Here is a 26,952-nt window from a genome sequence, read left to right as displayed (position 1 = left end):
ATACACCATGGAATACTATGCAGCCATAAAAAAGGATGAGTTTGTGCCCTTTGTAGGGACATGGATGCAGCTGGAAACCATCATTCGCAGCAAACTATCACAAGAACAGAAAGCCAAACACCGCATGTTCTCACTCGTAGGTGGGAACTGAACAATGAGATCACTTGGACTCGGGAAGGGGAACATCACACACCAGGGCCTATTATGGGGAGGAGGGAGGGGGCAGGGATTGCATTGGGAGTTATACCTGATGTAAACGACGAGTTGATGGGTGCTGACGAGTTGATGGGTGCAGCACACCAACATGGCACAAATATACATATGTAACAAACCTGCATGTTATGCACATGTACCCTAGAACTTAAAGTATAATAATAAAAAAAAAATAAAGAAAAAAAAAACAAATCAAAACCGTAATGAGATACCATCTCACACCAGTTAGAATGGCGATCATTAAAAAGTCAGGAAAGAGACGCTGGAAAGATTGTGGAAAAATAGGAATGCTTTTACACTGTTGGGAGTGTAAATTAGTTCAACCATTGTGGAAGACAGTGTGGTGATTCCTCAAGGAACTTGAACCAGAAATACCACTGGACCCAGCAATCTCATTACTGGGCATATAACCAAAGGATTATCAACCATTCTGCAATAAAGACACATGCACACGTATGTTTATTGCAGCACTATTCACAATAGCAAAGACTTGGAACCAACCCAAATATCCATCGGTGATAGACTGCATTAAGAAAATGTGGCACATATACACCATGGAATACCATGCAGCCATGAAAAGATGAGTTCATGTCCTTTGCAGGGACATGGATGCAGCTGGAAGCCATCATTCTCAGCAAACTATCACAAGAAAAGAAAACCAAACACCGCATGTTCTCACTCATAAGTGGGAGTTGAACAATGAGAACACATGGACACAGGGAGGGGAACATCACACACCAAGACCTGTGGGGGGTGGGGAGTTAGGGGAGAGGTAACATTAGGAGAAATACCTAATGTAAGTGAAGGGTTGATGGGTGCAGCAAATCACCATGGCACTTGTATATCTATGTAAAAAAAAAAAAACGCACGTTCTGCACATGTAACCCAGAACTTGAAGTATCATTAAAAAAAAAAAAAAGGAAAAGGAAAGTGGCCATGGCTATAAAACAGTAAGAAATGGCAATATAAAGCTCAAGTACACTTGGCAGGATATTAAGGTCCCATAAAACAGGACTAATTAAAAAATTACCAACCATTTCACAGAATCATGCCACCAAAACTATAAGGAATTTGGTCCTAGCAAATCAAATTAATTGGATAATATTCCCATTTTTCCTGGCCTGTATGCTTAGATAAATGTCATAGATTTATTTCAGGAAATGTCCACAGGCACAAATCTTAACAGCTCAAAAAAATAATATATTTTCCAGATGTTTGGAAAAAACATAGTGACTTTTTCCCCTTAAATAGGAATTGATATATGTAAATAAAATAAGTGTTAATTTATCAATAATACTCTTTTACTTGGTCTTTAAGATGCTGTCAAACATCTTTTAGTATTGCCTCATTGTTTTATCAGAAAGCCAGCATCAGGACTGGTATGACTTTTTTCTTGCTGTGAGGACTGGAACACAAGCTCAATGTGTATTCTTTGGAAGTGGTGTCTTTTGATTTTATTCTCAGAAAACTAGTACATTTAAGAAAAACATTCTGAAACTGAGAATGTTTTCACTATACAAAGGCCATCCTTAGTCTGGGTTGAGAGTTTTTATAACACTGGTTATTAAATTTCTTAGCATACTGCATTTTCTCTCTGGTTTTAAAAGACACGCTATGAATATGATGAACCATGGGCTATGAACATATTAAAATTCTTTTTGATAAAATACCACTCCAATTTCTTTTCTGAATTGACTTTTCACAACATTTTTTTGTTTTATTATTTTTGTTCTTATATATCTTGCCTTCCTAGAGCATATTTGAAAATGTTTATGTACTCTCTCCAAATAACTAGAGGGGTCACGTTTATATTTTCCTTAATATTCCTTGTGGCCTCATAGATAAGTCCTTTATAATGCAGTTTATATTATGATGAAAAGGACATAAGGGACCCTGGCTTTCTTTTTTGTCTAGTCTCTAAACTCGAGGATGTACTGTGTAGGGAAATATTCATTTCCCATACAACTACATCAAACCAGTGACAATGACTAGCTGAAAAGAATGTTCAACCTTGTAAATTATAGCTTTACTTAATTAGTGACATCATATAACAAGATAAATTATGAATTTAGAAAATCATTATTCGGTAAATGAATGCTTGTCAGTTGCTCTGAAGGCAAATTAATCTTCCAGCATCAGAAGGAGGCCTAAAGGAACAGGCAGAATCACAGATAACGCTATTATACAAAGTCTTTTCCCTCATAAATTGGTGATTCTGCACATCAGTGTGCTCTTTTTGGTAGAGTAGTGGATAATAGCCTGATTCTGGAGAAAATGTTCATCTTTGGAAGCTGTTGGAAATCTTAAGGGAGCACCAATTGTTTTGCATTCAAATCATAATTTATAAGATCTAAGATTTATTTATGACATGTGCTGTTTATGATTAATTGTAGTAAGGCATTAGTTTTCCAGTTTTCTCTAGGATATTCAGTATTTAGAAAAAAGGAATGTACCAAAAGCTAGAGGACTCTACTTAGACCTGAACTCACTTAGGTGCATGGAAATAAGTATCTCCTATTCCTCATCAGGGTGATCTGTTCTTTAGTACAGCTGTAACTGGCCACACTAAATACAGTGATCAATATCTGTGATGTCTAGTAGGCCTTCCTGGTTGCATTGGCCATAGCATCCTGTTCAGACAGGTGGACTAGGCTTGCCATTAATTGGACTTGATTTGACCCAGTGGAATTCCATTTGTAAAACACATTAGTACAATAATTCCTACCTGTAAAACAGTAGCAATTTGCTAAACCAAACAGAATATATCCCTTCTTAATTTAGACTACAGAATCCAAAATGCACTGGCAAGTTTGGAACAAGCAGCAAAACTTCAGACCGAAGTAGCTACACAATTAGAGAGAAAGAGTTCGTGAGAACAATGGATACAAGAACTGCCTTATGTGCTTTTTGCTTTCTGCCACTTATGTATCTTTGCATTAATGTCATTCTTCTTATTGTACCCTGTGTGATTCTCATTTCTCTAAAACCAAAGTATCATCTAGAGAATATTATGAGTAATGATTGCATGATGAACATTGAAATTATTTAAATAAATATTCTCACTTTTCATCCTTGATTAAAAGATAAATATCAGATTACAGATGCTTGTCGTATTATCCAGTGTGTTTTTCTTTCCTCCTTTTCATATACTACTTAGATTTCCTTTTTCAACTTCCTGACATACCTTTCCATTGGGATCTGAGTTAGGTGAGGCAGCCATTCTGCGCTGGGTTACCTGTGTGGACAATGGCAATTAATTTAACTTTTCCAAGACAGTTTCATCCTCTATAAAATGGAAGTCATGGCATCCCACGAGGTGAGTGGATCACAAGGTCAGGAGTTCGAAACCAGCCTGGCCAACATTTTGAAACCCCATCTCTACTTAAAATACAAAAAATTAGCCAGGCATGGTGGCACACCCCTGTAGTCCCAGCTACTCAGGAGGCTGAGGCAGGAGAATCGCTTGAACCCAGGAGGCGGAGATTGCAGTGAGCTAAGATCACACCACTGTACTCCAGCCTGAGTAACAGAGCAAGACTCTGTCTAAGAAAGAAAGAAAGAAAGAAAGAGAAAGAAAGAAAGAAAGAAAGAAAGAAAGAAAGAAAGAAAGAAAGAAAGAAAGAAAGAAAGAAAAGACAAAAAGAAAAAGAAAACATTCATAAGAGTAACTTGAAAATTTCTGATCCTAGAATATCAGCGACAATAAGGTTTGCCTATTTTCTTCTCCTTTGAAATGTATGATTCAGTCACCTTTTCTCAAATATTCTGGTTTTAAATAGCTATCCCTGTATAATAAATAACCACAAAAATCTCAGTGGTGTAAAAATAAAACATTTATTTCTCAGTCATTTGTCTGCAAATTGGCTGTGGTTTTGTAGAACTAAGCTGAGCTGGACTGGGTTTGGCTTGGGGCTGTAGAATGAGTTCAGGTCTGTTCCAAATATCTCTCAATATTCTGGGACCAGCCAGCTATCAGGAGTATATTCTTTCCATAGCAATGACAGAAGTGTAGGAAAGTAAGATCAATCATGCAAACTCATTTCCATCTTCTTAATATCCTGTCAGCAAAACCAAGTCATATGATCCAGCCTGAAGTCAAGAAGCCTGAGACTATGGAGAGATAAGGGTGGGTGGGTGAAGTAAGCATTTATTCATAGTGATCTAGGCTACTACAGTCGTCATCCAGCATTTCCCTTGCTCATACAGGTGAGTCAATGCAAAAATTGCTGCTTCAGCTGATTCAGATCCCAACAGAAATGTATGTCCAGAAGTTGAAAAGAGAGATCTAAATCATATACGAGTGTAAGGAAAGAACACACTGGATAGTAATGTTCAGTGTAGACCGGACAAGCATCTGTAACCTGGCATTTATCTTTTAATGTAGATATTGAAAGAGTTAAAAAGGCTTCCAATATTTTATTTCAAAATGTGCGTTTTATTTATATATCACAAACACTGGGTAGTTAGTGAAATGTTTTTGAACTCCATCAGTGAGAATCATAGATCAGTGAATGGAGAAAATAAAACAAAAAAAATAGTATGTGTGATAATCCCCAGTTCAAACTTGGCTTTGCTCCTAAAATTATAGAGATTATATATAATAAGACAGTGCTCCCTCTTTTTTTTAGGGCTTTATATATAATGACTCATAATTTCCCCTTAGGAAAAGCTTACAGGTGTTTTATCTGATTGAGGGATTCAAACTGTGTTCGTAACTACTTAGTTTTTGATACGTTTCTGCTCTCAGTATAATACATATTATGCAAATTCTGTATATTATACATATATAATACATATTCTTCAGTTTGATTAATAAGAATGTAAATGAAGTAATTTAATTTCAGGTACTAAGAGTAAAAATATGATATTTAATTGAAATTTATGACTCCCTTCCATCTTCCACCATGAGTGATTCTTTATGTCCTAATTAAGAACATATTTAAAACAGTGATATTTGGGGGTAGAAAAGGCAAAATGTGTTGAGAATAAAAGCTGTTTTTTTATCTAAGACTTGGTAAAATGTTTTGTTCAATTTTTTATCTGTCATTTTGTGAAATATACAATTTGTACTGGAGGATATTGAAGAAGCATAACAAACAAAATAGCAAAGTGAAATGAATTAGTTTAAGGACTCATTAAGATAAAAACAACAAAGATAGTAAAAGCAAATAAATCTGACATAATGTTTTGAATACAGTCATATGTCACATAATGATAGGAATACACTCTGAGAAATGCTTCTTTAGGTGATTTTTGTCATTGCGTGAGCATCATAGAGTGTAACTACACAGACCTGGATGGTATAGCCTACTACACACGTAGGTTGTATGGTACAGCCCTATTGCTCCTGGGCTACAAACCTGTACAGCATGTCACTGTAGTAAAAACTCTAGGCAATTTTAACACTATGATATTTGTGTATCTAAACATTTTCAAACATAGAAAAGACACAACGAAAATATGATTTAAAAGACAAATGTGATATACCTGTGTACAGCATTTACCATGAATGGAGCTGGCAGGACTGGAAGTTGCTCTGGGTGGGTCAGTGAATGAGTACTGAGTGAATATGAAGGTCTAAGACATAACAGTACACTCATGTAGACTTTGTAAACACTGGACACTTCGGCTCTGTTACATTTACCAGAAATATTTTTTATTCTTCAATAATAAATTAACTTTAGCTTACTGTAACTTCTTACCCTATAAACTTTTCATTTTCTTTAACATTTAGACTCTTATGATAACACTTAGCTTAAAACACACATTGTACAACTGTACAAAAACCATTTCTTCATCTCTGGAGATAATTATGTGGTTTATGTCATTCGTTCTGTAATTATATAATGGGTTACGTTCCTTGATTTGCGTATGTTGAACCAGCCTTGCACCCCAGGGATGAAGCTGACTTGACCATGGTGGATAAGCTTTTCCGATGTGCTGCTGGATTTGGTTTGCCAGTGTTTTACTGAGGATTTTTGCATTGATGTTTATCAGGGACTTTGGCCTGAAATTTTTTTTGTTGTGCCTCTGCCGGGTTTTGGTATCAGGATGATGCTGGCCTCATAAAATGAGTTAGGGAGGAGTCCCTCTTTTTCTGTTGTTTGGAGTAGTTTCAGAAGGAACGATACCATCTCCTCTTTGTACCTCTGGTAGAATTTGGCTGTGAATCCGTCTGGTCCTGGGCTTCTTTGTTGGTAAGCTATTCATTACTGCCTGAATTTCAGAACTTGTTATTGGTCATTCAGTGATTCGACTTCTTCCTGGTTTAGTCTTGGGAGGTTGTACGTGTCCAGGAATTTATCCATTTCTTCTAGATGTTTTAGTTTATTAGCATAGAGGTGTTTATAGTATTCTCTGATGGTAGTTTGTATTTCTATGGGATCAGTGGTGATCTCCCCTTTATCATTTTTTTTTTATTGTGTCTATTTGATACTTTTCTCTTTTCTTCTTTATTAGTCTGGCTAGTGGTCTATCTATTTTGTTGACCTTTTCAAAAAGCCAGTTCCTGGATTCATTGATTTTTTGAAGGGTTTTTTGTGTCTCTTTCTTCTTCAGTTCTGCTCCGATTTTAGTTATTTCTTATCTTCTGCTAGCTTTTGAGTTTGTTTGCTCTTGATTCCCTAGTTATTTTAATTGTGATGTTAGGGTGTCAATTTTAGATCTTTCCTGCTTTCTCCTGTGGGCATTTAGTGCTATAAATTTCCCTCCAAACACTGCTTTAGCTGTGTCCCAGAGATTCTGGTACATTGTGTCTTTGTTCTCATTGGTTTCAAAGAACTTATTTATTTCGACCTTAATTTCGTTATGTACACAGTATTCATTCAGGAGCAGATTGTTTACTTTACATGCAGTTGTGTGGTTTTGAGTGAGTTTCTTAATCCTAAATTTTAATTTGATTGCACTGTGGTCTGAGAGACTGTTTGTTATGATTTATGTTCTTTTGCACTTGTTGAGGAGTGTTTTACTTTCAATTATGTGGTCAGTTTTAGAATAAGTGCGATCTGGTGCTGAGAAGAATGTATATTCTGTTGATTTAGGGTGGAGAGTTCTGTAGATGTCTATTAGGTCCACTTGGCCCAGAACTGAGTTCAAGTCCTGAATATCCTTGTTAATTTTATGTCTTGTTGATCTGTTTAATATTCACAGAGGGGTGTTAAAGTCTCCCACTATAATTTTGTGGGAGTCTAAGTCTCTTTGTAGGTCTCTAAGAACTTGCTTTATGAATTTGGGTGCTCCTGTATTAGGTGCAAATATATTTAGGTTGGTTAGCTCTTCTTGTTGTGTTTATCCCTTTACCATTAAGCAATGCCCTTCTTTGTCTTTTTTTAATCTTTGTTGGTTAAAAGTCTGTTTCATCAGAGACTAAGACTGCATCTCCTGGTTTTGATAAAATTCAACACCCCTTCATGCTAAAATCTCTCAATAAACTAGCTATTGATGGAACGTGCCTCCAAATAATAAGAGCTATTTATGATAAACTCACAGCCAATATTATACTGAATGGGCAAAAGCTGGATGCATTCCCTTTGAAAACTGGCACAAGGAAAGGATGCCTTCTCTGACCACTCCTATTCAACATTGTTTTGGAAGTTCTGGCCTGGGAAATCAGGCAAGAGAAAGAAATAAAGCATATTCAAATCAGAAGAGAGGAAGTCAAATTGTCCCTGTTTGCAGATGACATGATTGTGTATTTAGAAAACCCCATCATCTCAGCCCCAAATCTCCTTAAGCTGATAAGCAACTGCAGCGAAGTTTCAGCATACAAAATTAATGTGCAAAAATCACAAGCATTCCTATACACCAATAGTAGTCAGAGAGCCAACTTATGAGTGAACTCGCATTCAAAGTGCTACAAAGACAGTAAAATACCTAGGAATACAACTTACAAGGGATGTGAAGGACCTCTTCAAGGAGAACTACAAACCACTGCTCAATGAAATAAAAGAGGACACAAACAAATGAAAAGCGTTCCTTGCTTGTGGATAAGAAGAATCAACATTGTTAAAATGGCCATACTGCCCAAAGCAATTTATAGATTCAATGCTATCCCCATCAAGCTACCATTGACTTTCTTCATAGAGTTAGAAAAAAAAATACTTTAGATTTCATATGAAACCAAAAAAGTGCCCATATAGCCAAGACAATCCTAAGCAAAAGAACAAAGCTGGAGGCATCATGCTTCCTGACTTCAAACTAGGCTGCCAGGTTACAGTAACCAAAACAGCATGGTACTGGTACCAAAACAGAGATATAGACCAATAGAACAGAACAGAGACCTCAGAAACAACAATTCACATCTACAACCGTCTGATGTTTGACAAACCTTACAGAAACAAGGAATAGGAAAAGGACTCCCTATTTAATACAACGGTGTTGGGAAAACTAGCTAGCCATATGCAGAAAACTGAAACTGGACTGCTCATACAAAAATCAACACAAGATGGATTAAAGACTTAAACATAAGGCCTAAAACCATAAAAATACGAGAAGAAAGCCTAGGCAATACCATTCAGGACACAGGCATGGGCAAAGACTTTATGATTAAAACACCAAAGACAATGGCAACAAAGGCCAAAATTGACAAATGGGATCTAATTAAACTAAAGAACTTCTGCATAACAAAAGAAATTACCATCAGAGTGAACAGGCAACCTACAGAATGGGAGAAAAATTTTGCAATTTATCCATCTGACAAAGGGCTAATATCCAGAATCTATAAGGAACTTCAACAAATTTACAAGAAGAAAAATCCCATCAAAAAGTGGGTGAAGGATATGAACAGACACTTCTCAAAAGAAGACATTTATGTGGCCCACAAACATGAGAAAAAGCTCATCATCACTGATCATTAGAGAAATGCAAATCAAAACCACAATGAGATACCATCTCGTGCCAGTTAGAATGACGATCATTAAAAAGTCAGGAAACAACAGATACTGGAGAGGATGTGAAGAAATAGGAATGCTTTTACACTGTTGGTGGGAGTGTAAATTAGTTCAACCATTGTGGTAAGACAGTGTGGTAATTCCTAAAGGATCTAGAACCAGAAATACCATTTGTCCTAGCAATCCCATTACTATGTATATATGCAAAGGATTATAAAACATTCTAGTATAAAAACACGTGCACATGTATGTTTATTGTAGCACTATTCACAATAACAAAGACTTGGAACCAACCCAAATACTCATCAATGATAGACTGGATAAAGAAAATGTGGCACATATACACCATGAAATACTATGCAGCCATAAAAAAGGATGAGTTGATGTCCTTTGCAGGGACATGGATGAAACTGGAAGCTATCATTCTCAGCAAACTAACACAGGAACAGAAAACCAAACACCGCATAAGTGGGAGCTGAACTCTGACAACACATGGACACAGGGAGGGGAACATCACACGCTGGACCTGTTAGGGAGGTGGGGGGCAATGAGAGGAATGGCATTAGGAAAAATACCTAATGTAGATGACGGGTTGATGGGTGCAGCAAACCACCATGGCATGTGTATACCTATGTAACAAACCTGCACATTCTGTACATGTACCCCAGAACTTAAAGTATAATTTTCAAAAAATAAGCTTTTAAATATCCACTTTTATAAGCTTCCTTCTATTTTAAAAGTGTTTAATTTTTGTTAACTTTTTAAATCTTTTTGTTAAATAAACTAAGACACAAACACACACATAAGTCTAGGGCCAATACAGGGCCCATACAGGGTCAGGATCATCAATATCGCTATCTTTCACCAGTACAACTTGTCCCACTGGAAAGGCTTCAGGGGCAAGGACATGCATGGAGCTGTCATATTCTATGATAGCGATCATGGCTCCTGATGGACTTGCCTGAGGATCTTGTTGAGGAGATGGCACTCTTTTCAGAAATATACACTATGATGTTATGATGACTACAGCGTCACTAGGTGATAAGAATTTTTCAGTCACAGTAGCTTCTGATGAGGCCACCACTGCATATGCAGTCTGTTGTGGACTGAAATATTATGCAGTGCATGACTGCACAGAATTTTTAAACAGGGAAGAGATTCTTGTAGGAAAAGAAAAGAGCAGATGAAGTTGTTTACATATTCAATTCTCTACACATTATTTTGGAAGTCTGGGTAAGAAGCTAAAGTTTATGATATTAAAATTGGACATATTCTGAAAATAAGTCATTATTTTATGCCATTGAAAATCAGAGTGCTACTTTGAAATATTCTATCTTTTATGGAAATGAATACAATCTGTGTGAAATTGTAGCTGTGTTTGGAAAAGGAATTTTTTTTTCAAACTCTCTGAGGTTCCAGTGTAAAAAAGAAAGCAGCATATAAGCATTCTCACAAGTTTTCTCTATTCATTAAAATGAAAAACTGTGACAAGGATCTAGTCTGAATCAGATAGGTCAAGAAACTGTAATTCCAATCCACAAAACCATAAACATTTTATATTACTGGCCATTTGACTAAAGCTTCACAGCAGATAAAGAAAAAATAATGCCTCTAGAGATAAAAAGTAAATCAATCACACATATAATATTATTTATTTCACATTTTACTGTCGTTGTTGTGATTTATCTCTTATCATTTATTTCAGCAAATATATAAAAATACATTGTGAATCTGGTTCTCCAAAGAATTTTCTCAAGAACTCACATGCATTGAGAGCAGGTTACTTGAAAATGAATTATTATCACACACCCTTGAAAGAAGTTTGTTTTTTTTTTTTTAAATTTAATTTTATTTTTTATTATTATTATACTTTAAGTTCTAGGGTACATGTGCATAACGTGCAGGTTTGTTACATATGTATATTTGTGCCATGTTGCTGTGCTGCACCCATCAACTCGTCAGCACCCAACCACTCGTCATTTACATCAGGTATAACTCCCAATGCAATCCCTCCCCCCTCCCCCCTCCCCATGATAGGCCCCGGTGTGTGATGTCCCCCTTCCCGAGTCCAAGTGATCTCATTGTTCAATTCCCACCTATGAGTGAGAACATGCGGTGTTTGGTTTTCTGTTCTTGTGATAGTTTGCTGCGAATGATGGTTTCCAGCTGCATCCATGTCCCTACAAAGGACACAAACTCATTCTTTTTTATGGCTGCATAGTATTCCATGGTGTATATGTGCCACATTTTCTTAATCCAGTCTGTCACTGATGGACATTTGGGTTGATTCCAAGTCTTTGCTATTGTGAATAGTGCCGCAATGAACATACGTGTGCATGTGTCTTTATAGCAGCAAGATTTATAATCCTTTGGGTATATCCCCAGTAATGGGATGGCTGGGTCATATGATACATCTAGTTCTAGATCTTTGAGGAATCGCCATACTGGTTTCCATAATGGTTGAACTAGTTTACAATCCCACCAACAGTGTAAAGGTGAAGTTTTTCACAAGGATAAACAAAGGATGCCAAACAGCAGTGCAAGAAATGTTGTTGTTACATAATGTTGTTTAAATTCACTATTAAATTTTAATATATATATTCATGTTTAAATTATATATGCATATATGAGTGTACGCATATGATTTTAATACATCTTATCAAAACAAAAGTTTTAAAATAAAGCTATCAACTTCTATGAAGGTAAGAGTATCTTAATATGGTACTGTTAAGATGCCTTATTGAGGGACATACAACAAAACTCTATTTTTAAAGCATTTACAAATTTTCTAAAATTATACAGGTTCAAACATGGTCTAACTGAAATTAAATTGGCTCTAAAAATGATGCCAGAAATTAGAATGAATGGCCAAAATGGTATAACTTTGGACAAATCACTGAATTGATTATAGCTCCACTTACCATTAATTTATAAGTAGAATGTGTTTAGTATGTGATGGTGAGTAAACTGAAAGGTTATTCTCTCCTATACAGCCCCTCTTAGTCTCTCTTTAAATTATAATATCGTTCATAGCACTTATAGTTTAAAATTATTTATTTGCTTACTTATTTGTTATTTCTTTCTTGACAGTGCTCCTAGTTATAGTATGTGGTAGACATTCAAAAAATATTTGTGGAATAACTAAGAGTTCTCAAGATGAAACTTGTGCTGTATAAACAGATTTTAATAGACTTCACAAATGCTTCTTTTTATAGTTATTATTTGTATAGAAGAACTCCTCCTTTACCACAGCCCCAAAGGATAAAAGACACTTGGCATTTTTTTACATGCTAGATTAAACTGAGCCGGCAATAGGGGCTTCTATGTGGGCTTCAGAGAGTCATAGGTGGAGTCCATCAAGAGGCATTTTTAGGGCATACATGACACCCATTTACACAGTGAATCTCAACCCTTTTCTAGTCTTCCTACTCTTTCTCATTGAATTATCACCTCCTTACCTATTAAGGAATAAGAAAGGCCCTACTTTTTTGTAAAAGGCTAAAAGCATTACTGGTTCTCACATTCTTCTCCTTTTTCACTTTGTGATTTTGCTGTATAAATCTTTCTTCTTCTTGCGTTTTCAATCTCTCCATCTCCAGCACCTCTTTCCTCCTGTCCATCATTTAGATATTGTTACGATTCTACAACCTTACAAAAAGCCTTTTTGACCCTGTGTTCTGATTAGGTTATTGTCTCGTGTCTTACTTTCTATTCAGCACAAAATTCCTCCTCTCCATAACCCTCCTTACCCAAAACTGCATTTAATGCCTTCACTTCTACACTTTCTGATCATTCTTTCACTTGTGAGAACATAGCTTTTTTTCTCCACACTTTCCTGAAACTGTTCCCTGAAGAACATTAAATCTCAAGACCTTTCACTCCTCATCTTCTTCAGTCAGAACTTATAAATAACCTTTCTATGCTAGTTAAGAAAGCCTCACTCCTGACAAACCCTACACATTCAATGATGGCTAAACACTGTGGAATTTTAATTCTCACTCATTTAATGGGCCCATGGGGATTTTTAAAAACTGAATGTTATACAGCTCATTCCCAGGAATGAAAACAAGGAAAATTGTGAAAGTGGAATTCACCTACCAAAGATGTGCCAATTGTTTCCTAAGTCATGTAAATGGCCACAGTAGGTGCGCTGGGCTCCACACTTCCATTCTGAGGCCCAGGTTGAGAGCAACTCTTCCATCTTCAATATTTACCTTCTTCGACAAGTTGCCAAGATTGCTCTAAAAGTTATCCAGCTGGATAAATACCAAGAATCACAGGTGGGACGTTTTATGACCCAGGTGTGGAAGTAGCAAATATCAGTTTGTTCATACTCCAGGCTTGAGAATTGACTTCCATGGCCGTATTTAACTGTAAGGGGGGGCTGGGAAGTGGACTTTAACTGTGGACCCAGAAAGAAGAAACACAGGTTTAGAGAGATGCAACTACAGCTTTCTGCGATGCCTTCTTGAAATATCTATTTTCTTTTGGCTTCCATGATACTTTGCTCTTCTGTTTTTTGTTTGTTTCTTTTTTACAACTGTTCTCATCAATACACCAGATGGTCTTAACGGGTACCTTGGATTTCTTTACATCATGAAATGCAATTATCTTTCGTGAGTTTATTTAATTCTATGACTCAAACAATCTGACCATAGGATGTTTTGTCTCTAGCACTGACTTATTTCTTATGTTGTAGAATCCTGTTTGTAATTGCTGGCTGCACATTTCTATTACTGATAATCTGAGGCTCCTGACATCTAACACAACAAAATACATGCCTTTCACCTTAGCCTCTAATATTTTGTTTCCATTTGTATTTGAGGCATAGGAATTATTCTCTTCGCTTTGCTTAACTCTCATATTTGGTCTACCTCCACAGTGTCTTCTGTCACTGGTAACAGAGACAGTTCATTTATATTTTTCTAGTGATCTCCTAACTGGTGTGCCTATCCCATCTTTCCTTATACTGATGCATCTTACACTCTGCATTATGTATTGTCTTTAAATATTATGGATTTGGTTATTTGGTTATGGCCCTCTTTACCATAAAATTTCAACTACCCACCCTGAAATTTAAAAAAGGTTTAAATTATTAAATCTGATAATCATATTGCTTTATTTCTCTCTCATTATATAGGTGTACACATTACTTTGAGATGAAGATGATAAATTAAGTGTCATGAATGAAGAATATATTATTTTGGGCCTTAAAATAACTTATGGGCCAAAATAAATTATGGGCCAGGCACAATGGCCCATGCCTGTAATCCCAGCACTTTGGGGGGTTGAGGTGAAAGAATGACTTGAGCCCAGGAGTTTGAGACCAGCCTAGGCAACATAGTGAGATACTGTTGCTACAAAAACAAAAACAAATACAGTAAACACACAAATAACAGAAAGCAAAGAAAAAATTAACCTATAAGTGCTCCCCTGTAGTCTCAGCCATTTATTCAGGAAGCTGAAACAGGAGGATTGCTTGAGCCTAGGAGTCTGAGACCAGCCTGGACAACGTAGCAAGACCCAGTCTGTACAAAAATAAAAGAAGGAGAAAAGACAAAATTAGCCAGGCATGGTGGCATGTGCCTTTCATCTCAGCTACTCAGAAGACTGAGGTGGGAGAAGAGCTTGAGTCCAAGAGGACTGCAGTGAACCACAATGGTGCCACTGTACTGTAGCATCCACAACAGAGCGAGACCTTGTCTCCAAAAACAAATAAATAAAGAACGATAGTAACAATGGTATTATTGATGGTTGACACGTATAAAGAACTTACTGTGTGCCAGGCACTGTACTAAAAACTTTGCATGGACTAGTTCATACATCTTCCCTATACTCATAAATAATCAGCTATTCTCTCAGGTACATATGTACAAAGGTTTTTACTTGCCACAATGTATGCTTTCAGGGAGTGGTACAGTCTTTTGTGTAATTTTGTCTCCAGGATGAAAAGAAGATGATCAGGTACAATCTCTATTTGATCTCAAGCCTATCTAACACTGGAAACCACACTATGACTTTTCTGGACTATCTTTTCATACAACTTTACTCAGTGGAAATGGGAGGTGGAGAGAGTATTTCAGAATACAGAAAACAAAGAAAAATTATTCATTTGAATTGGCTTGATAACTAAGTATATTTGAGTATTTTAAATCAAGGAAGTAGATTAACACAATACTATACAGGTAATGCTCGAGGTTTTTAAAGCAGAAAATAAAATTATTAGAGATGCATTATTTGGAAAATTAGTGCAATTATGGTGTGAAGCTGAAATAATATGGGAAGAGAGGGTGGGGCAGAGGTCAAAAATAAAAGATAATAATAAATTTTAAAAATGAATTAAATGAATAGAGAAGGAAGGATGAAAAATGAGTTAGAGGCATACCTCAGAGACATTGTGGGTTCCCCTACAGATGAGGGCAATAAAGCTAACATTGCAATAAATTGAGTCACACACATTTTTTTATTTCCCAATGTGCATGCAAATGTTATATTTACACCATATTGTAGTCTATCAACTGTGCAAAATCTTTATATTAAAAAGTATATATCTTAATTAGAAAATACTTTATTGCTGAAAAATACTAACAATCATCTGAGCCTTTAGTGAGTAATAATCGTTTTGCTGGTGCAAGTCCTTGCCGCCATGTTAAGGGCTGCTGAGTAATAGGGTGGTGGTTGCTAAAGGTTGGGGTGGTTGTGGCAATTGCTTAGAATAAGACAACAGTGAAAATTTCCACACCATGGCCTTTTCTTTCATGAAAGATTTACCTCTATAGCATGGAATTTTATTCACAGTAGAACTTCTTTCAAAATTGGAGTAAATCCTATCATAACCTGCTGCTGCTTTATCAAGTAAGTTTATGTAATATTCTAATGTCTTTGTTGTGATTTCAACAGTGTTCACAACATCTTCACCAGCAATAGAATCAATTGCAAAAGATTATTATCTTCGCTCATCCACGAGAAGCAACTCCTCATCTGTTCAAATTTTATCATGAGATTATAACAATTCAGTCACATCTTCAGGCCCCACTTCTAACTCCAGTTCTCTTGCTATTTTCACCATGTCTGCAGTTACATAATTCTCTGAAGTCTTGAGCCCCTCAAAGTCATCCAGGAGTGTTGGAACCAACTTTATCCAAACTCCTATGAATGTTGATCTTTTGACCTTCTCTCATGAATTATTAATTATTTTCTGTGTTAGTCTGCTTTTGCATTACGGTAAAATAATACCTGAGACTAGGTAATTTATTTAAAAAGAGGTTTAATTGGCTCATACTTCTGCAGGCGATACAAGCATGACACCAACATCTGCTCAGCTTCTGGCGAGGGCCTCAGGAAGCTTACAATCATGGCAGAAATTGAAGTGGAAGCAAGCACGTTACATGGTGAGAGCCAGAGCAAGAGAGAAAGAAGGGGGAGGTCCTAGACACTTTTAAACAACCAGATGTCATTTGACCTAACTGAATGTGAACTCACTTATTACCAAGAGGATGGTACTAAACCACTCGTGAGAGATCTGCCCCCATGATCTGACCACCTCCCACCAGGTCCCTCCTTTAACATTGGGAATCATATTTCAACATCAGATTTGCAAGGGACGAACATCCAAACCCTATAAATATTAATGGCATCTAGAATGATAAATCCTTTCCGGTAGGTTTTCAATGTACTAATTTCAACAGGGAAATCACTGTCCTTGGTAGCTATAGCCTTACAACTGTATTTCTTAAATAATAAGACTTGAAAGTCAAAATTACCCTTTGAGTCACAGCCTGCAGACTGGATGTTGTATTAGCAGGCATGAAAACATTAGCCTTCTTGGATATCTCTATAGGGCTCCTGTGTGACTAGGTGCATTGTCAATGAATCTGAAATTAGCCTTCTTGTACATGTCTACAGAGCTCTTGGGTGACTAGGTACATTGTCAATGTAATATTTTAAAATGAATCTTTTTTCCTGAGCAGTAGGTCTCAAATCCTTAGCTTAAAATATTCAGTAAACCATGCTGTAAACACACGTGCTATCATCTAGGCTTTGTTGTTTTACTTACAGAGCACAGGAAGAATAGGCTTATCATAATTCTTAAATGCCTTATGATTTTTTTGAATGGTAAATGAGTGCCAGCTTCAGCTTAAAGCCACCAGCTGCCTTAGCCCCTAATAAGAGAGTCAACCAGTCTTGGAAGCTTTGCAGCCAGGCATTGACTTCTCTGTAGCTATGGAAGTCATGCATAGCATCTTCATCCAACAGAAGCCTGTTTCATCTACATGGAAAATCTGTTGTTTAGTGTAGCCACTTAGATAAATCTCGATAACTTGCTGCACCTTCTACATCAGCATCTGCTGCTTCATTTTTGAAGTATTATGTTATGGAGATGACTTCTTTCTTTAAAACTCATGAACCAACCTTGCTGGCTTCAGACTTTTCCTTTGCAGATTTTACACCTCTCCCAACCTTCACAAAATTGAGGACAGTTAGCTCTTTTCTTTGGATTAGATTTTGGCTTAAAAGATGTTGTGGCTGATTTGATCTTCTATCCAGATCACTAACATTTTCTCCATATCAGCAATAAGATGGATGTTTTGCTTATCATCTGTGTGTTCACTGGTGTAGCACTTTTAAGTTCCTTCAGGAACTTTTACTTCACATTCACAATTTGGCTAAATGTTTGACCCAAGAGACCTAGCTTTCCACCTGTCTTGGCTTTTGACATGCCTTCCTCACTAAGCTTAATCATTTCTAGTTTATTTAAAGTGAATGATTTATGACTCTTCTTTTCACTTGAACATTTAGAGGCCATTATATGCTTATTAGTTGGCCTCATTTCAACATTGTTCTGTGTCAGGAAGTAAGGAGGCTTAAGGAGAGGGACAGAGAGTGGAAAAGTTGGTTAGTGAAGCAGTCAGAATACATACAACATTTATCGACTAAGTTTTCCATCTTATATAAATGTTGTGGCACCCCAAAACAATTACAATAGTAACATCAAGTAAAGATCACTGATCACATATCACCACAACAGATATAATAATTCAAAGTTTGAAATATTGCAAAACTTACCAAAATTAGACAGGAAATGAGCACCTGTTGTTATGGCTAGATGCAAGGTTGCCACAAACCTTCAGTTTGTAAGAAATGAAATAGCTGTGAAATACAATAATGTGAAGGACAATAAAATGAGTTGTGTTTCTATTACAAATCCAAGACAAAAAGTAGTAATAACCTCAATTAATGTCAATTTATACACGATGTCAATATTCCTGGGAAATAGATACTTCCTGAGCCTCTAACTGCTGTTCACCTTCGGACAGAGAGTTGTTCTTCGGTACTACATATCATTGTCTCCAAAACCAGATATCATCATTTTCACGTCATTGTCGTCGTTTCCTGCTTATATAATTTCTATTTCAAAATTATTCATAAGACATTGATTTCCAGATGGTCTCCCTTATTAAATGCATCTCTTGGTGAAAATTATTAAATACTTTCTGTTTGTATTCATATAAACAAAACAGATATAAAGGAATAACATGATTCAAAGTCATCATGCTGCAGCTTAACTAGGATTTTTAGACTGATAAAAAATAATTATGTTTATTTAAGACCAAATGGTCTATAGATTTCAAATCCATGCAAATATAAATTATTCATGAATCCCTTGTCTGGATTCCTGTAATTTGAGTAAATTAATTTTCTTATTAATTCAATTAATAAGGCCTTTATTTTGATATGGTATTCTTATTTGTCTTCTAATTATTTCAGTCCTTATAGTTTTTTTAAATTACAATAAAAAGTAATTTAAAATGTTATTTAGAATGATATTTGTGGTGGTGATGTGAAGAATAGGGGATAAGCATCTATTGTTCTGGAACAATTATCTGCATGGTGAAGAGAAGACTGGGAGAAAAATGCCTTATGTCAGTATCTATAGATATCTCAGTAACAGAATCACTTCTAGTTGGTTCATTAGCTTGCATGCCATGTCAGGGGCAGCCTCTTTAATACCCTCTATTGTTATTAGCTTCCAGGGATGTTTTTGGATATGGGAAAACAGGGAGATTGTTTTCAGTCCTGAAAACCAAAGGCAAGATAAACACCACCTGATTTATGTCATGCTTGTCTTTCAAGGGTCTTTTCTACTGCTTTCTCTTCCCTTGTTTCATAGGTGACTGTCCTGACTTCTACCACTGAGCTGCTCTCCACTCTGTCCATGACCCTGTAAATCCAGTAATTATTACAGTTGCTGTGAGCCAGGTACTCTGCTAAGCTCTTGATGGTTATCATTCTATCAAATCCCCACAACAATCCAGAGGGTTAGATGTATTAGCCCTGAGGAAACTGGAGTCCAGGCACGCTGAGTAGCTTGTTCAAAATCATACAGTCTTTAAGTGTATTCAAATCCATTTGTTCTGACCCGAATCCTGGGCTGAATTTAAAACTCAACTGGGATTTAAGAATCATGGATAAACTTGCCTGGAAATTAAGACAGAACATGATTGTGAGAAAGAAAAATAGCCTGAGACAGGTTACAGCTTGTGATCTTTCCTTAGAGACATATTGCACTGCATAGGAGCATCTTGAAAAAAATTGTGAAGCTAGTGAAGTTTATCTTCGGCTTTGTACCTCCTTTCATTGTCTAATCTGCTTATGCTCCTGTGACAGCTAGTGACCTTACACTGCCTCCTGTTTCTCATGTTATGACGAGGAGTGTTAAATTAATTTTTCCCAAAGTGTAAGTGATATGAGACTTTCCCTTTCAGAAAAATTTGCATTTTTAAAAGAGGATATTTTTTAAAAAACCGTAGTGGTTTACTTAAATGAATTAAGCTGAAATAATGAAATCCTTAGATTGTGACTGATGGGTACAAAATCCATTTTAGGTTAGGGCCACCTCCTCATGGCTTTTGTAGTCACACCCTCTATGTGATCACACATTGTATTCATAAGACAGCCAGCACTGCAGCTGAGGCTGTGTGTACCCTGTCTCATGGTTCACTGATGGAAAAGCTACTCTCTCTCCAATTTTGTTTTGCCATTGACCATCATTGCTGTGATCTAACACATGCACTGTTTTCAAGCTTCCTATGAGCCACAGAAATATTCACCAAGTATCACCTAAATTATTGGAAAATTACTTAATTCCTTATCTTTGAGAAATACCAATCTAATGAAGATTTGTGTTAAAAAAAAAAAAAAAAAAAAGCTCAAAGAATCCAAATACACATCTGGCAGCAATTTAATTCATTTAGAATTTATTGCCTACAATATCTTGAGATTTGTAGGTGGAATGATTCTTATAAAATCAAAATGTAATTTTATAAATATGCTTGTGTCTAACTGCATTTTATTCAGAGTGTATATTTACGTTTACTTAAAAAATTATCAAGGGCAAGAATTTATTCATATAAAAGCTCTGTGTGTTAGAAGCAGGTTACAGTGAAGTGAGTGATACAAGTCAGATTTCCCAGTAAAAGGAAAATGCCTTGCTAGGTGAGGCGATTAATGTAGTTTCAGGTTTGTCATGGTGATAATCTGGTTGTATCTATATTTACAAGAGAAGGAGGAAATGAAAGGAAATTGTCAATGTGTATTTTAAAGATATGTCAATTGTGTTTTGTGCCAATGAGGGAAAAATGAAACTTCATCTGATTAAAAGAACTTTTGATTCCTCAGAATAAGTCTTGAAAAGAGCCAGTGCCATTTGAAAGCATCAACACAAACCACACACTGCCTCTAGAGCTGTGTTTATGATTAGGTAAAGTGCATAACATATCACATCTCAGCCAGTGGAAATGCAGAGGTCTAAAAAGGATAGCTTATCACCTCACTCAACTAGCACCTATAAGAGGAAGTGATTAGTTCCACATCAGCCGTTGTATATAAAAGCATTGTCAGTAGTAGATGGGGTCACATAATTAATCTGAGTTTGCAAAGAAAAATCGAGGTTTGCCTTAAAGATGTATCTGGAGCAACAACTACAAAAAACTTGATGGCAGCAAATGTTAGGCCCACTGGCAACGAATCTGATTCCTGCCATGGTGAAAAGATAATTGGTTCAGGAAAAATGTGATTACGTTTTGTCCCTCCAGAAATCGCATAGGATTGAACTTTTCCAATTCTATCTTTAGAGTAGACAGGTACAAATTTGAGAGAACCCCTGGCCATAGGGATGCAGTTCTTCTATTCACAGGCATGGCTAGAACAGAACACTTAGGCTCTTGTGGCCAGAGCATAAGTGTGTCCGACTCATGCTGCCATGTGAGTGGCTTTTGTAATTAGCCAGTAGCAGGTTGATCAGAAGTTGGAGAAATACAGTCTGGATGACATTGGTGGGCCAGGCAGAAATAAAGATCAACAAGAAGTTGAGCAGAAAAGGAAGACTGGATATGGGACTTCAGCCTCAGCAGGCTAGTCCATGATGGCAGGTTGAATTAAAAAAAAAAAAAAAAAAAGTGACCAGAAGCCCACTGACTTCTGAAGATCGGCCTACCTGGTTTGCAGCAGACATAATGGACTCATACTCACTTAGTTTTTAGAAATATTTTCTCAGTGCTAAAAACTTTCTTAATTTTACCACTTGGAGAAGATAAATAATTCCCTGGGCTGTTTCTGTTCTTCAAGAAGCACTGCCCAGGGATGCATAGGAATTGGATTTTATGTCAAACTACTCATTTATTACATATACTGTTATGATCTATTGCAAATATTGTCTGACATTAAACTGTTCATTTGTCATTTCTAGCCAGGCAACTCTCTGTAATAGATAACAGTGGTTTGGTCATGTCCTCATTGATTCAAATAGTATGATGTGATGAGATATTTAAACTTGACTTCTCTTAGAATGTGGATTCTCTCTGTGATATCCCTAGAATGAGTATTATCATCTTTTCTCCCTCTGTCTCTCTTAACTCATGTGGAAGAGGACATCTCTTTTTTCATATAGTATTACTCAGCCCCAGCAAGCTGATGCACAGGGCCGCTGCCTATGCCTTCTCTTCTCTCTGGGAACTGAGCCATGTAAACCCTTTTCCCTTAGAGAACTTTCATGTGTAGTCCACTCTTAAGTGTGTCCATATTAGCCAGTAGCAATGAGACAAAGAGTGACAACGAACAATCAGCATCAAAGCCTAAGACAGAATTCCTTATAACTTTTATGTTGAAAAATTGAACTCTTAGCATGGAAAAGAGAGCAAGGTTACTCTTTTCTTATAACAACTACTTAATATCCCTATTTGGGGGCTTGTTTAATCCCTTGGATTATATCTAGGACACGGCCCAGAGGTCACTTTTAAATATTAACTTGTCTTCAAGTCATTTTAGCCCTGGATCAATAATTATTATTTCCAGTACAATGTAATCCATATGCTGAACTTCAAATCAAAATTCTACCCCTTCACCAACTTGGGCCAGTTACCAGCAGCAGGAATTCTATGGTGGGAAAAGGATATGCTTGCTTTCCTACCGTTTCCTACCAATTTTTGTCTTGCAAACCTGGATTTTTGGAGCCTAAAGGAGGGAACACAAGGAAGGAAGTAAAGGTTAAGATCCAAAATGTTTCAGCACAGATGCCATAGGTTTCCCTTTGTAACCACAGTGGATGTTTTAATGCTAACTCTCACTCATGAGTACTTCTGTGGAGGTTTCAGAGACACCAGTCAATGGGGTTTTTTTTTTTGTTTTTTTTTGTTTTTTTTTTTTTGAGACGGAGTCTTGCTCTGTCGCCGGGCTGGAGTGCAGTGGCCGGACCTCAGCTCACTGCAAGCTCCGCCTCCCGGGTTCCCGCCATTCTCCTGCCTCAGCCTCCCGAGTAGCTGGGACCACAGGCGCCCGCCACCTCGCCCGGCTAGTTTTTTGTATTTTTAGTAGAGACGGGGTTTCACCGCATTAGCCAGGATGGTCTCGATCTCCTGACCTCGTGATCCGCCCGTCTCGGCCTCCCAAAGTGCTGGGATTACAGGCTTGAGCCACCGCGCCCGGCCAATGGGGTTTTTTCACTTGCCCTTTTAAAAGAAGAAATTAGGCCAGGTGCTGTGGCTCACGCCTGTAATCCCAGCACTTTGGAAGGCCAAGGCAGGTGAATCACCTAAGGTCATGAGTTCGAGATCATTCTGGCCAACATGGTGAAACCTCGTCTCTATTAAAAATATGAAAATTAGCCAGGCATGATGGTGGGCGCCTGTAATCCCAGCTACTTGGGAAGCTGAGGCAGGACAATTGCTTGAATCTGGAAGATGGAGATTGCAGTGAGCCAAGATCACACCATTGCCCTCCAGCCTGGGTGATGAGAGTGAAACTCCATCTTCAAAAAAAAAAAAAAAGAACAAATTCTGCCTTCTGTCTTCTCTTTCTGCTCCTGGTTTCTTTGCAGCCCACCATCACTCAGACTTTCTCAGTAGAAGTGCCATTACCATCTTAGGAAAAGTCCCCTTTATCAAAGCTCAGCATGGGTTCATTTGTTCTGTCTTTCTCTCTGCATCTCTTCCTCAGAAAATGTGTAAATTTGTCCTGTTGGTGGGAATGCAATTTATTCTCAAATTACAACTCTCTACTCTGATGCTACAGGTCATTTCAGTGAAGCTTCTACTCTTCATTCCTCAAGTTGGAGTAACCAATTCTCATATCATATCACTTAAAAAAAATGGCATCAGGTTCTCAGAATTATATCCTTGACTTTCTTTTCATTGGGCAAAAAATAGGATGGAACATCACTCTCCCTCGCAGTGGACAAGGAAAATGATTCTGCTCCAACACATTCCAGAGGAAGTCTGCCTTGGATCTCCAACTCATCTCTCAGCCTCACAAACCTCTTTTGTTGGCGGGAGGTGGGTGGTCAGATAAAATGTGTGTCTTAACCTGTTCTTTCTGCTATAACAAAATACCTGAAACTGGTTAATTTATATAGAATAGAAATCTATTTATTATAGTTCTGGAGGCCTCTGTAGTTCAAGATTAAGGTGTCAACAGAATCAGTTTTTGTTGATGGTTACTTTCTGCTTCCAAAATGGCACTCTCTTTTTGCATCCTCATATGGCAGAAAGAAGCAAAAAGAGACTGAAGCTGTGTCTTCACATGGCAGAAGAAATGGAAGGGAGGAAAAAGATGAGGCAGCTCTCTGAAGCCACTTTTATAAGGACATTAATTCCATTCATCATGAATACCAATTGTCTCTCAAATACCTCACCTCTTAATACCATCTTAACTTAAACTTTGGGTTTGAGTTCCGACACACGAATTTTGGAGGAACACATATATTGGAACCAAAGCAATGTGTGTAAAATTGATTTTCCTTTTTGGTCCCCTCCTTTACATTGGTGATCTGGTATCTCACTTTGGAAGTAGCTGAAACCTATACAGGAGTCAAGGTAATAAAGTATTTGAAGACAAAATTAGCAGAAGTTAGCTAGAGACAAGACATATATGGTAGAAAATGCATGAGATCCATTAACGGAAAGTTACTGGATAGCGGTTCCATGTGACAGGGCCTCTTTTTAAGAAAAGGGGCCCAACAGAAGCAGGTCTGTCTTTGTCAGTGGCAAAGGTGGTTGTGTAAAGCTAGTTTATCACTACCTGAGGCAGAGACACACACACTAATACCTCGTACTATTGCCTCAGTTGAGCCAGGGTTTGAAAATTCCAGTTTTCCAAGTTGCTATGAGTCTAGCTGCTACAGAGAAGGTTGTTCTACAGTATCTGTCAATTGTGTATTATTTAGGAGAAGATTGTTCTAAATTACTTGTCAATCAGTGCTGACATTATTCTTTATATTAGATCAGATCCAAAGACTGCAAATATCTGTAGATAGAAAAAATACATGAAATTTCTTTAAGATGTCATCTCTTTCTTTTTTGCAGATAAACAATATTAAAACATTATTAGCACCTCCCTACTTCTAGATGCTGTTATTCCTATTGTGTGATTTGGATTGTAGATACCTACATCCAAACAAATTAAGATAAACAAAAATTGCATATCAGCTATATGCTCACCTCTGTAATTGATGCTGAGTTTATTTCATTGATTAAGGGCAATTGTTTCTCTTCTATTTTTATTTCTATTCTGCAGATAAAATAACAACCTTCCCATTTTTTCTTCTTTGCATATTTAGAATGTATACCTTTTTCTTCTAGCCTCTTTCATAATTATGTAACAATATCAATGTAGAAGACCCAGATTGCTCAGGCATTATACCAGTTACGAGTGCCAGAAGGGCTGTTGACTTCTCTGTCTTATTTTGTACGGCTCTACATAACGTTGTTCCACATTCTGACTCATTCATCAGGCCCAAGTGATTCTGTCACTATAAGCTTCAAGCCAGAAGAGAAGAGAAAGCACGTGAACAGTGGTCAGGCTGACTCTGAAATTACAGACGGAAGTCAAACTGAGCATGCTCTATCCCCTTAGCCTAGATCACCTAACAGACAAGCCAATCCTTCATTCCTGAAGGAGTGAGTGAGGAGGTGGAAGAAACCTAGCAATGCTTGCCTATACGTTTCCTTCCTGGGCACCGGAAAGGAAACTCATTCACATCTGTGGAAATATGGTAAGTATGAATGAGTTTCCCTCACAACGGAAAACCCAGTCAATTAATGTGTTCACTTAATGGACATAAACCCAAATCTGCTACTTAGTAATTTTACCATGTGCAGATTATTTATATTTTAGACCTTGGTATTCTTATAAGAAACATGAGATTGATAATTCACACTTCATAGAATTTTTCTAAGAATTATAATGAGAATTGGTGCAATTAAGGCACTCAATAAATGGTAGAAAATATAATTACTAATAGTAAAAAAAATCCCTTTGAATGTCAGTTCAAATAAACACAGCATACATGTTTCATAAAATTGTTGGAAAATTATATAAGTTAGCATGTATCATATGAAATGCCTGATACTCAACACAATTTTTATTTTAAAATATCCTTGTCTTTAGTCCAAGAATAGACAAAGATCAAATCTGTCTTCCATGATCCTACCTCCTCTCTTGGTTCTCCCCCTTTCTTTTCTTAGCTACCAATGTGAGATCTGCTGTCCTCTCCACATTTTCCCTAGCCCAGAGATATGGGACCATTGTGATTCCCCTATTCCCCAGAATACACATTATTAGGGAAAGACTCTGTTGTATGGTGTGTATTGGTGTGTATTGTAGATATTTACACACACTTATATAGACATACAGTATATGTGACACTGTATGATGGGTATAATATATTCTATCTAAAGACCAAAATGTAAATTTGAGTGTATGTGTATTTCCCATTATAATTTTTTTTTTTTTTTTTGAGATGGGATTTTGCTATCTTGCTCTGTCACCCAGGCTGGAGTGCAGTGGTGTGATCTTAGCTTACAGGAACCTCTGCCTTCTAGGTTCAGGGGGTTCTTGTGCCTCAGCCTCCCAAGTAGCTGGGATTACAGGCACCTGCCACCATACCTGGCTAACTTTTGTTTTTTTCCAGAGATAGGGTTTCACCATGTTGGCCAGACTGGTCTGAAACTCCTGGCCTCAAGTGATCTGTCCCCCTCGGCTTCCTAGAGTGCTGGGATTATAGGTGTGAGCCACCACGCCCGGCCATCCCATCGTAATTCTTTAGTAGTGAACTCTAAGTTTCTGTTTGTTTTTATTTAAAAAATTTGGTGATCATAAACCATTTAGAAGAAATTTTTAAGCGCTATTTATATAACAAAATATTACATTTTGAAAGACATGTGCAATTTTAAAACAATAAAGTTTTGAACCTGTAAAAAAATACATAGAAAAGATTTGAGGAGTTCCCAAAAGGCTATTGGCACTTGGGCTATTGAAGATGATATCTCCAAGGTTAATATTTAGCTCACTTACAGGT

The 26,952-nt window shown here is 37.0% G+C and overlaps 1 long non-coding RNA gene across 1 annotated transcript in view; it reads left to right on the top strand.

The window, feature by feature from the left end:
• LOC105465505 (uncharacterized) overlaps positions 1 to 16,431 on the top strand; it is a 327,965-nt gene extending 311,534 nt beyond the window's left edge. Inside the window, exon 17 of the long non-coding RNA XR_011616999.1 lies at positions 16,392 to 16,431. This is a non-coding gene — a long non-coding RNA (uncharacterized lncRNA). The remainder of the gene's footprint in view (positions 1 to 16,391) is intronic.
• The last annotated feature ends 10,521 nt before the right edge of the window (positions 16,432 to 26,952 follow it).

The sequence above is a fragment of the Macaca nemestrina genome, chromosome 19 (genome assembly GCF_043159975.1).
Source record: "Macaca nemestrina isolate mMacNem1 chromosome 19, mMacNem.hap1, whole genome shotgun sequence".
Classification (NCBI taxonomy): Eukaryota; Metazoa; Chordata; class Mammalia; order Primates; family Cercopithecidae; genus Macaca; species Macaca nemestrina.
The sequence above is the reverse complement of the archived record's forward strand: the minus strand, read 5'-3'. Positions and strand labels throughout refer to the sequence as shown.